The following is a 13,200-nucleotide window of genomic DNA, read 5'->3' on the forward strand; positions in this document are numbered from 1 at the left end:
TCAAAAAAATTATATTTCTGCTGCCTTTTTTCCTTTATAAACAAATTAGAGATAAGATTGAGTAATGGGAATAGGTTTTGAGGTCCTATCTCCCTTGAGAAAGGCTCCTTGAAGTAATTTATTAATGCTAATATCTAAAGTTAGATTATTAGAGGCATATTGTAATGGAAATAGGCCAGATATCTTTGTTTATTGTAGTGTAGCTAATCTGTTCACATTTTCCAAACTGTTTAAAAGGTTTTTCATTTGTGCCCCTTTGTTGGTCACTTTTACCTTTAAGGAAAAGATGCTTTAAGGCTGGAATGTGAGTGGTCAGTGATTTCTCTCCTCTTTCAACAGGCCAGAGTGATAACAGTTAATGACCAAATGGGCTAGAGCAGTAAAGCGTTCTGGACAGATGGCTGCTTGCTGAATGGCATCTTAGTAGCAGAGACAGATACACAGTTTTGGGGAGCCGCCAGATGCATTTACCCTTCCAAGCACAGTTTACAGGAATAGTGAATTTAAGCGCCTATGGAGCTCCAGGGAAGCAATAGTGACTCCCTAGGCCAACTCTGGGTTTTATGTGGCCACAGGTGACCTAGGGGTTCTGAAATTGTGGAGATTTCCTGCCCACCTGGCTGCTGGTTGCCTACTCAGTATTTAGAAAGAACAAAAACAGAAAAGAAAGTCCAAATTCATGAAATAATTTTATGCACCTATATGTAGGTACCAGGGTCTTGCTGGGTCCTAGGGATGTAGAGATGAGAAAAACAAAAATATGGGCTTTTTTTTTAAAGATTTTATTTATTTTGAGAGAGAGTGAGCATGAAGAAGGGGGAGGGGCAGAGAGCATAGCTGCTTAACTGACTGAGCCACCGAGCCACCCTAAACATGGGCTGTTTTAAAGTTGTTCACAATCGGGGCGCCTGGGTAGCTCAGTCGGTTAGGCATCTGACTCTTGCTTTCAGCTCAGGTCATGATCTCAGGGTCGTGAGATCAAGCCCCATGTCTTGCTCTGCACTCAGTGGGGAATCTGCTTGTGATTCTCTCCCTTTGCCTCTGCCCCTCTACCCCAACCCCCTGCTCATGCTCTCCCTCTCTCTCTCTCTCTCTCAAAAAAAAAAAAAAAACCTTTACAGAAAAATAAAAATAAATTTGTTCACAATCAAGTGAGAAAGCATGTAGAAATAGACTACCATGAAAGAGCGGAATAATTGTTTTCATGGACCAGTGAGGCATGGGACAGAGGGAGTATTTGACTCCATCTGGAGTGATATTTAAACTGAGTCTTAGTAGGCAAATACGAATTAGTGAGGGTAGATCCACTGTTGCAGGCCCATGGAATAGCATGTACATGAGACAGAGGCACAAGTGGATCCAGTATGTATGGAGACGTACATACCCGAAGAGTGGTGGGAGAGGATATGAAACAGGAGGCCTGGGGCCAGATATAATTGTCATGCTAAGGAGTTTGGGTTTCATCCTATTTGTCATGGGGGAGCCCCTCAAAGGTTTTCAGACGGGGTCATGGCATGATCTGTGGTCTTGGACGATTACTCTAGCTGCAAAAGACAGTGACAGAAAAATGGGAGATGAGTCAGGAGGCCTAGGCAGGAAATGTCGAGGACCTAAAAGTGACTGTAAAGATGTGAGGGAAGGATGTATTTAAGAGACCTTCAGGAAGATAAATGGACACCATTTGTGTGTAGAGGATGAGGCACTCTTTTTGGTGTGGATATCTGGGAGAATTGTGGCATTCTATTAAGACAAGGAATTGAAAAGGAGGAATAGATTGGAGGAGAAGGTGATGAGTTCAATTTTGAACACGCTGAATCTGAGATGGAAATACTGAAAAAGCAAAGGGTATTACGAAGCCTGGAGTTAGAGAGGCAGCCAACAGGGAGCTGGAGCTGCTGACACATTGCTTTCCTTGCTGGTTCGGCTAGCCCCACAGAGCCCCACAACCCCTTGGGCAGAGTGAGAAGACACTGAAAAGACAACCCACTGCCCCTCCAAATGGTGACTCTATCAGGTAAAGCCTGGCAGGTTGTTTTCTGTTTTAGCTCTTGTGTGCCCTCCATCTCTGAGAAATAATCCCAGTCCTTCAAAAATTTTGATGCCCCCTTTTAAATTTGTAAATGTCCTATCATTATGGTTTTCAGGTGAGAACACTGCTGCAGTAGCCAGGAGTCATAGGTTCTAAGTGCTGGCAGCCATGACATGATGTCCAAGCCGACTTCTTCCCTTCTGGGGCCATTTCTTTATCTGCTCAACTGAGGAGGTTGTCCCAGCTCAATGGTGTTCATTTTAGGATGCCCACTAGAATCACCTGGATGGCTTTTAATTTTTTAAACATCTTTGTTGAGATATAATTGACATACAATAAGCTATACATATTAAAGTGTACAATTTGGTAAGTTTTTGTGGGTTTTTTTTTTTAAGATTTTATTTATTTGGGACACCTGGGTGCTCAGTCAGTTAAGCGTCTGCCTTTGGCTCGGGTCATGGTCCCGGGGTCCTGGGATCGAGTCCCACATCGGGCTCCCTGCTCAGCAGGAACCCTGCTTCTCCCTCTCCCTCTGCCCCTCCCCTGTTTGTGCTCGCTCTCTCGCTCTCTCTCTCTCTGACAAACAAAATCTTTAAAAAGATTAAAAATACTTAAAAATCTAAAAAAGATTTTATTTGTCAGAGAGAGGGAGCACAAGCAGGGGGCGCGGCAGGCGGAGGGAGAAACAGGCTCCCCGCTGAGCAAAGTGCCCGACTGGGGACTCGGTCCCAGGACCCCGGGATCATGACCTGAGCTAAAGGCAGACCCTCAACCAACTGAGCCACCCAGACATCCCACTTTGACAATTAAAAAAAAAATTTACTTATTTATTTGACAGGGAGAGGCACAGTGAGGGAGGGAACACAGGCGGGGGGAGTGGGAGAGGGAGAGGCAGACTTCCCGCGGAGCAGGGAGCCCGATGCGGATGCGGGGCTCGATTCCAGGACCCTGGGATCATAACCTAAGCCGAGGGCAGACGCTTAACGACTGAGCCACCCCGGCGCCCCCCACTTTGATAATTTTGACATCTGTATGCATCCATCACAATCAAAAGACTATATACCTGGGAAGCTTTTAAAAAGTAGGATACCCAGGCAAATGAGATCAGATGGCATGGGGGATGCACTCAGGCATCAGAATCAGTTTGTTTTGTTTTAAGTTCCCAGGTAATTCTCCCTTGAACTAGGAGATCACCAGTCAGGACTGATTTTTGAGGAGCCTGAGAGTAGAGGCAAAATCTCTGTTTTATGACCAGGAAAATACATACCAAAAAACAAAAACCAAAACCAAAACCAACTAACCATATGCTGAGAGCAAATCTCTGGCAGAGCCAGGAACTAGTATTGAAGGCATCTAATATCTCTTCTGTTGTTCCTTCTATGACCCTTAGTGAGCTACATTTATGCAGTCATTTAAAAGAGGTCCGTGTCCTTGGGGTGGCTGGGTGGTGCAGTCACTTGGGCATCCAACTCTTGGTTTTGGCTTGGGTCATGGTCTAGGGGTTGTGGGATGGAGACTGGTGTTGGGCTCCATGCTTGGTGTGGAATCTGCTTGAGATTCTCTCTCTCTCTCTCTCCCTCTGTCCCCCCCGCCGTGCTTGCGCATGCACTCTCTCTCTGTCTTTAAAATAAATAAATAAATCTAAAAAAAAAAAGAGAGAGAAAGAGAGAGATCAGTGTCCTTATCAGGATTTTTTTCAGGGACAGTGTAGTTGGTATCCTTCCTGAATCAGATGAAATATGAGTGTTAAACCAAAATTGAAAATCTGCACCGGGCACCTGGGTGGCTCAGTTGGTTAAGCGACTGCCTTCGGCTCAGGTCATGATCCTGGAGTCCCGGGATCGAGTCCTGCATCGGGCTCCCTGCTCAGCAGGGAGTCTGCCTCTCCCTCTGACCCTCTCCCCTCTCATGCTCTCTCTCTATCTCGTTCTCTCTCTCAAATAAATAAAATCTTAAAAAACAAAAAGAAAAGCTGCACCTGAGGTTTGTCCATCTTAGACTCAGACTTTTTACCACTTTGAAAAAAAGGAGATATAATCACTAAAAATTGCAGCAGGAAAATACACAAAAATAAAGGGAAGAATATTTAATCACAGAGCAGGAGTAAGTACTGTCGATATTTTTGTACATAGCCATCCAATGTTTTGTATACAAACTTAAATTTTTATATCAGAAGTGAAGTCATCCTCTATCCCCTATTTGTAACCAGCTTGTTTCATAACATTACTTTCCTGTGTCATTAAATAATTACATCAACTAAAAAAAATTGCAACAGGAAAGAAATAATAAAACCTTGTTTTATGGGTTGAATTGTGGCTCCCCCAAATTCATATGTTGAAGTCCTAACCCCCAGGACTTCCAAATATAACCTTATTTGGAAATAAAGTCATTGCAGGTGTAATGAGTTGAGGTCATACTGGAGTAGGGTGGGCCTCTAATCCAATGTGACTGGTGTCCTTATAAAAAGAGGGTATTTGCACATAGACATGCACACGGGGAGAACACCATGTGAAGAGGAAGGCAGAGACAGGTATGAGGCAGTAGGAGCCAAGGAATGCCAAAGATTGTCAGCCAAGCCCCAGATGCTAGGAAAGAGGCATGGAACAGACTCCTCCCTCGCGGCTCTCAGAAGGAACCAGTTCTGACCACACTTTGGTCTCGGACTTCTAGCCTCCAGAACAGTGAGATGATACGTTATCATTGTCAAAGCCACCTTTTTGCTGTAGCAACCCTAGAAAACTAGTACACCTGGTAAGTTTTCTCTTTACTGATCCTGATATTTCTCTGTGGAGACAACTTTGATGGTGTGTTTGGTGGTTTGTTGGAACAAGGGCCAGGAACAATTTTAGGGGTGTGATAGATTTGTTGGGAGGTCTTTTGTCAGGGTGCATTGGTAATGTTTGGAAAGTGCGTAATATAGCGAGTAAGTCAACACTGCTTGGATTCAAACCCAATACTACCACTTACTAGTTCTGTTAGTTTGAGGAGGACATTTGATTTCTCTGTGCCTCAGTTTCCTTATCTGTAAAATGTGTAGAATAGTACTACTTCCTTCAAAGGATGTTGTAAGGATGAAAGGAAAGGCACATTGAGCGGCTTAGAATAGTGCCAGGAACATAGTATGCATTCAATACATTTCTCAGTATTGTTACTGAGCTGGTCTACAGTAGGTAAATATCATTAGGAACCAACTATGAGAAAAAAAAGCAATTTTTTTTGTAGGTTGTGTGTGTGTGTGTGTGTGTGTGTGTGTGTGTAAAACAACTTTTAACTCATTCGGTCCTAAAATTGGGAATAGGAAACACTTAAAAAATATTTAAAGCAACAGAAACTTGAAGTAGTTTAAGCAAAAGGAGTTAACTATAGGGATACAGAGCTATCTCACAGAGGTCAGTGGCAAGAATGTAGTTGGACTTCATGAGAGACTTGGACAAGAAAATGGAAAGTCATCAGCAGTCTGGGAGTATCACCTCTTCCTTGTCCCTGAGACATCACTCTGCCTAAACTTTCTCTTCTACACAGTCCAAATTGTGGAAAAATAGTTGCCAATACATCTCCTTGTTTTAAGAGATCAACCCAGGACAAGATTGGACTCTTCGTCCTCATACCAAATTCTGAAGACAGGGACGCCCCTTCCCACCGCTAGTCCCACCGGCTGTGGTCAAGGGGTGGAAGCGGGTTCACACAGCACCTGGGAAGCTACTGGGATCCCCGTTCTGAGCCCCTTTGGCCGGCGGAGGTGGTCAGTGGGAGGCAGTCACAGAGAAGAGAGGCTGAGTACTCCACAGACACTGACAGGCGTGCTTTTATTTCAAAGTTTGGCCATGTAAAGAGTAGCATTCTTAAGGAATCCAAGAACACAAAAAGACAGAGGAGGCTGAAAGGGAGGGAGAGGACCCACTTCCTGGGGCCAGACTCAGCTCTGAGGCGGAACAGACACTGCTTGGGCAGCAGGGGCTGCATCTCGGCAGGAGCTGGTCTGCTACGCCGAAAGCAGGAATGAAAAGCTCAGGTCTTTTGGAAAAAGAAACTGTGCTTCTTGCCTCAAGCTTCTGTTCCCTGTGTAAGAGAGAGAGTAAAAGAGGGTGAGGTTGGAAATTCAAAGGAAAGCCAGTTCAGTGATCTGCTCTTTGTTTCGCTCATCTTGGGTCATTAGCATCCTGCTGCTCACTAGCTGCTCATTTTGAGGATTAAAAACGGGGGTGATGGCGTTGTTAATAAGTTGCGCCCCCTCTTGCAGGCATGATGCTTACACACTTCATTGGATTTCTTTCCGAAGACCCCAGAGTTTAATTTTAGTTGCTTTGGGGGCACTGCCCTGAAGTGAGGGTCACAGTCTGGAGGGGAGTTTGGTGATGTGGTAAACGGAGGAAATATTTTAGGGAAAGGACAGCGTCTTGGTCAGAGGGGGCTATGATAACAAAATACCATGAACAGGGTAGCTTATGAATGACAGAAATGTATTTCTCACAGTTCTGGAGACTGGAAGTCTGAGATCAGGGCACCAGCATGGTTGGCTTCTACTGAGGGCCCCTCTTCCGACGGCAGACTTCAGGCCTGTATCCCTCTGTCTGCTGCTCCCCCTGCTTGTGCTCTCTCTCTGGCAAATAAATAAAAACTTAAAAAAAATTATTTATTTGCCAGAGAGAGTGCACGTGTGCGCGCGCGAGAGGTTGAGAGAGAGAACAAATGGGATGAGGGGCAGAGGGAGAAGCAGACTCCCCGCTGAGCAGGGAGCCCGATGTGGGGCTCCATCCCGGAACTCAGGGATCACGACCTGAGCCGAAGGCACACACTTAACCAACTGAGCCACCCAGGAGCCCCACGCTACAGGTTTTGACATAGAAAAGGAGCTCTTATAGGAAAATGGAGCCAGACATCTGCCCAGAGGGGGCTCAAGAGGACCTGCTGCATCCTCAGGACTCTCCTCCATGCCCAAACCTGGATGTGTCCCCTGATCACACAACCTGCTGTGGCCTGCCCTCCTTCGGGACCCCATGAGGAGTTCAGGGCTCTTCCCCGCAGGGGCCCCTCCTGAGAGGAAGCACAGGATCTGCTAAGTGACAAGAGCACCCCAAGGCCCTGCCCACTGTGCCTCTCTCGTTCAGGGCCTTATCAGCAGCCGCTGGTGGAAAATTATGACTGAGGCTTTCTTATCTCTTTCCATCAGATCATGACTAAGTAAGAAAAAAATTTAAGAGCCTCTGGTGTAGATAATTAATCAAGAGCTCCCCCTCCATTTGTGTCCCCAAATCTGTTATAGGAGAGAAAAACGGATGTTTTCAGCAGATAAGTGACCTGCTCAAGTCACACAGCTTTACGTTTCAGAATTCGGATTTGAACCCAGATCTCTGCCTCAAAAGCTTGGTCACTGTCCATTCAAGGGGGAAGCAGACAAGCAGTCAACAGATCACGTGAGCAGGGGTGGTGGCTGGCTTGCCTGGACCGGACACACTGACAGATGTTTTATTCTTCAGGTTTGGGAGATGTATTCCCTGTCCCGAAGGCCCGTTCAGGGTCTGGACTAGCTCCTCTCTGCTTCCCTCCTCACCTCTGCGAACTAATCCCTCTTAGTCTGCCTCTTAATTATAATCAGCAATAACTACACAATCCCTGGCCTATGTGTGGCTTTCCAGAGAAAACACAGGATGCCCAGTGAAATCTGAATTTCAGATAAATCATTTTTTAGTTTTAAGCATGCCCCCCACCAAAGTTGCATGAGATAACAATTATGCTAAAGAATTATTTGGTGCTTATCTGAAATTCAAATTTCACTGGGTGTCCTGTATTTTTATTTGCTAAATCTGGTGACTCTAAAAGCCAGCCAGAGGCCTCTTGTCTGGTCCTGACTGTCAGCAGCCTTGGTAACCCGTGGCTTTTCTGTGTAGCACCCTGATAGCAGGCTGGCTGGGCTCCTGGTTCCCCCCCCCCCCCAAGCACTCCTCATCTGCCACTGTCCGTGCCCCGGCATGACACCAGGGGCCACTGTGGTGGCAGAGAAAAGTTCTCATCATATTTTCTGGCTTTGCTTCCCCTGAGAGCACCTTGCTGGCACCACAGGCTGAGCCTGAAGGTAGAAACTGGCAGAAGTTCATCTCAAAGGAAACGGCCCAAGAGGACAAAATGTTGAAACAGCAGAAATTTGTAGCCTAAACTCAAGGCATGGACTGTTATAAACATCCTTCCCTTTGCACACTGGAAAAAAAGCAGACGTTTTTGGTTACTTGATTCTTTCGTCGGTTAGAGTTTTTGGTCTCTCTCCTCTCCTCTGTTCAAATACTAAGGACCTACCATGGGCACCACATTATCAGGCAGGCAGAGACAATAAAACTTTGCCCTCAGGGATCTCATGGCCCTGCAAGGAAGCCAAGACCTGTCCAAATACCTGTAACAAACATGTGGCAGAAAATGATACTGGCCCGAGGGAAGTGCAGAGAGAATGCTGTGGAACTTCAAAGGAAGAAGAGGGCATTCTGGGGGAAGTGAGGAGTGCAATCCAGGCAACCTCATGGAGGAAGTGTCATCTGAGCAAAGGATATTTATCAAAGGATGAATACTGTTTAAACATCTTTCAATTTGCTAAACATCAAATCATTGAACACTAAGTGATTAATAGCATTTCATCAATTTGTCAAATGATCAGCTCACTAAAACCTTATTTCTTTTAACTATTTGTAGAATCTATAGTAATTTGGTGTTTTTTTTTTTTTTTTTTTTTACCACGGCTTCCAAATAATGAGTTCATTTTTTTTTTTTTATCTCTGGTGATATTCACGTCCCAAATGTCAGAAATATTATAAGGTTGATTTCTCTCTTCCATCCAATTTTAAATCCATTTTGCTTGGGCGCCTGGGTGGCTCAGTCGGTTAAGCGTCTGCCTTCGCCTCAGGTCATGATCCCAGGGTCCAGGGATCGAGCCCCACATCGGCCTCCCTGCTCAGCGGGGAGCCTGCTTCTCCCTCTCCCTCTGCTACTCCCCCTGCCTGTGTGCTCTCTCTCTCTCTCTCTGTCAAATAAATAAATAAAATCTTAAAAAAGAAATCCATTTCACTGCCTCCCTGGGCTTCTGTGACTGCACTGATTCCCCTTGGTACCCCCTGCTTCTGACACATGCCTGAAGCTTTCTCTGCCTTGTGACTATTCCTTTATAATTTTGACATCTTTGAAATAAACAGAAGAGTAAAGAGAATAACAACAAACACCCTTGTGCCCGCCGTGAAGCTTTAACAAATCTTAACATTTTTGCCATATTTGCTCCAGATAATTTTTTCCCAGAAACAAAAAGCTGATATAGTTGAAGCTCCTACATGCCCTTGTCTGTGATTTGATTCCTTTCCCTTCCCTTCCCCTCCAGATTCTGACAGTTCTAATTCCCATGTTTGTTTCCTACATAGGCATGATTCCATAAAGAATGCTTATAGTTTGCATGTTTACAAACTATACGTATATAATACTGCTTATGTCCTTTTATAATGTTATGTCCTGTCACTTATCCAAACTTGAACATAGAACTGTTAATTCATTGTAAATTACTGTACAGTATTCCATTTTACAAATATATTCCAATATATTTATTCTTCCATTGATGACCATTTAGGTTGTTTCCCACTTTTTATTAGTACAAACAAAGCTGGGATATATTCTATACAAATGCTATCATCTCTCTAGAATATTTTACTAGAAATGGCACTCTTGGGTTATGGGTTATGTTCAGCTTCACCTTTGCTAGACATTGCCTAATTGTTTATCAAATATTTGGACCAATTACTCTCATGAGCATTATTTCTATTTATCACGGGGGCAAGGGCAAAGTCCACAGATAATACCCGATATAAGCACGTTTCAACCTGCAGGTGTAAGGGGATGTATGTGGTACCCCAGATTCTGACCACTTCATGGGCAAGTGCACTCAGGCCAGGCACAGCTGGACACACCATGCACTGTGTGCAGGAGAAGGACTGCAGACTTCCTGTTGCCACACATGTTTATAAAGGAGTATGGAGGAATCAGGATCGTCTGACCAAGCTGGCTTTGTGATTAAGGGGTCAGCCTTCCTGGCATGAGAAATGTGTTAGAAATAACCTAATAATTCAGAGAATTTATAGACCAGAGGCTTTGCAGCCCTCCCTGAAGAGTCAATTTATTGCTAGGCTGTCTGAGAGAGGCTCAGCATGGTTATTCAGGTGAAAAGCTGGTTTATCTCTCTGCCTCACACCTTGGCCCTGGGAGCTTATTAAATATAGGCTTTCTAACCCAGGGCGTGTGTGTATTAGTTAACATTGTGATGAGTTTGCATCATGGGCTCTGAACGGTATTTTTATAAAAAGTATTTTGAAGCTTTTTGTTCTTTCTGTAGTATAAAGGGAGAGGATTTAAACAATTTTAATATAGGTCTTTAATCTACCTAGAATTTATTTTTATTATGGAGAAAATAGTTTCATTATTTAAAACAATGTGATTAATATGTACTGCTGCTTATTGAAGGGTTTATGCTTTCCTCCATTGACTTGCAATGCCCCCTCTGCACTTACCAATTTCCCATATATATTTATGGGTCCCTATTCTATTTCTTTGGTCTATTTATCTACACATAGGCTAAACCATCCACTCTTAGTTATTCTTACTTTATAATCAGTCTTACGATCATTTTTAAAGGAGCAACTCCCTCAAACTTGTAATTTTTAAAAATTGTTTTGATTATTCTTAGCCCTTTTGCTCTTCCATATGAATGTTAGACCTCGCTTGCCAAGTTACCTGAAAGTTCTGTTGTGATTTGTATTAAAAGTAGAAAATATAGAGATGCCTGGGTGGCTCAGTCGGTTAAGTGTCCGACTCTTGATCTCAGCTCAGGTCTCGATATCAGGGTCAGTTCAAGCCCTGCATTGGGCACCACTCTGGGCGTGGAGCCTACTTAAAAGAAATACATAAGTGAATAAACAAATATAGAAAGTATAAATCAATATACATATTGAATTAGTAGCTTTGGGAAGAATTGTTATCTTTATGATAATTTGTATTCTCATCCATGATCATGGTATATCTCACCATCTTTTAGGAGTAGTACCTGGGAGGCCAGAATATTACCTTTACTGCTCATAGAGACCAGGTTGGAGGATGTGCCTTTAGGTTAGATAACCAAGTGCTTAGTAGATCAAGCCAACAAATATTGGTAGGCGCTCAAATGATGTATGCAAATAATCTAATAGATATAGCTATATATAGGACACTGTCAGCAGTTTGCTCCCCAAGAAGAAAAACAGAACTGAGCCTGGCATGCGCAGATTATTCTTCCTAAATGTGCTATTTAATGTCACCCTGTCCTCCAAGGAGCAGAATGAGTAAAGGGGCAGGGTGACAGAGTGCCCCACCAGTAGAGTTCCTTTCAAATGGATAAAAATCTTATAAGTAGGAAAGAGGTATTCTTCCTTAGAGGTATCTAAGGTGTCTGGTTTCTTTAAATTAAGAGTGGAATTTGTTTCCCATTACATTTTTTCATTGGTTATTAACAGTATATAGGAATTCTACTGGTTTATCTATGATGACCTCATTTTCAGCAACAGTAGAACAATCTTAGGGGATATACACTGTTATTATTCCTCTTCTAGATGGGGAAACTAAGGCAATGAAGAGTTTAAGTAGCTTGCTCAAGGTCACAAACCCAGAAAGTAGTAGAGCCTGGCTCTAGGCTAGGCAGTCTGATTCCAGAATCATCACACTAAATCCCCACACAAACTTTCACACTAATGCATGGTATACATCGTATGGATGACCCATCACTTATTTACCCAGTCCCTATTGATGGTCATTTATCTTATTCCCTGTCTTTCCTTATTACAGATACGCTGTAGTAAATAATCTTGTATATGTGTCATTTTAAACACATGTGGGATAAATTTTTGGCATAACAAGATGTTCTAGGTTCATCTTACACCTTTCCTGTTCCAGACCTGGAATCTAATTGTTTTAGCAAGAAGCCCTGGTTTCTTTTGTTTATTTATTTTTTTAAAGATTTTTATTTATTGAGAGAGAGAGAGAGCATGAGAGGGAAGAAGGTCAGAGGGAGAAGCAGACTCCCCACTGAGCAGGGAGCCCGATGTGGGACTCGATCCCAGGACTCCAGGATCATGACCTGAGCCGAAGGCAGTCGCTTAACCAACTGAGCCACCCAGGGGCCCGCCCTGGTTTCTTTTAGTAGGGAATGGTATTTAGAAAATAAAATCTGGGCAATTCCCCCACACAATAAACACTGTCCTTTAGGAAGGTTAATATGTTTCAGATAGGCCAGAGGGAGAAGACGGGTGGTTTAGGCCTCCTTAAAATCCTTCAGTCTCAGGGGGCGAGCTCTTCTTGTTCTGCCTTGACCTCTTTTAACAGGCCTATATGCTTATTATAAGCCAGACATTTCAGACATTTTCCGCATTAGTGTGTTTCTGTATTTAAGATACTGTGTTTTATGGCCCACCCCTTGGAGTATTTTAAATGCCCCTGATGTGGAAAGGGGCCACCCTCCAAAGGCATCCCTCTTCCCCGTGTCCAGCAGGGTTCTCCCAGCAGGGGGCAGCAGTGACACACTTCAGGTGCTAGGGCGAGGGGAGGTGTTGTGAGGGGCCCTGTGGGGAGGAGCTTGTAGGAGGAAACCCGTAGAGTGGAAAAAGTTGACTAGTTCCTCCGTTCCACTTCAGAGTCAAACACACACCCTGTGGTGGGTTAAGCCACAAACACCATGTTTTCTGTAAAGCTGACGGGTTTTTTTCTTCTGGAGGGAGGATGCTCTCAATAGTTTTGAGGACCTGAGTTTTTGTTCTTTGCTTTTCCTAATTCTTTATCTTCTGCTTTTGCCCATGAAAGTTCTAGTTCCTCCAGCTTTCTCTCCTGTTCTTTCATTTCCTCCATTTTCCCGCTGCCATGATTATTAAGCAATCTACATAATCACCTTATTGACACCCAGTCACTCTGGGAGTAGAGATGCAGCGAGAGGGAGGGCAAAGCCCCTGGTTCTTCTAGCTCTTCACCTCCCCCCCGGAAGGATCACATTTCTCTTCAAGACTTTAATCACTTCTAATCGAAGACCTCTGACACTCTACCTCTTACACATCTTCACTCACTTGCTGGATCCTCTGCGGAGACAGGATGAGAGTGTGGGCACCCACTTGCTGTCTGGCCTGTTGCTT

Source organism: Eumetopias jubatus, unplaced genomic scaffold, assembly GCF_037043125.1.
Source record: "Eumetopias jubatus isolate StellerSeaLion01/CBP00866 unplaced genomic scaffold, mEumJub1_p1.0 scaffold_1, whole genome shotgun sequence".
NCBI lineage: Eukaryota > Metazoa > Chordata > Mammalia > Carnivora > Otariidae > Eumetopias > Eumetopias jubatus.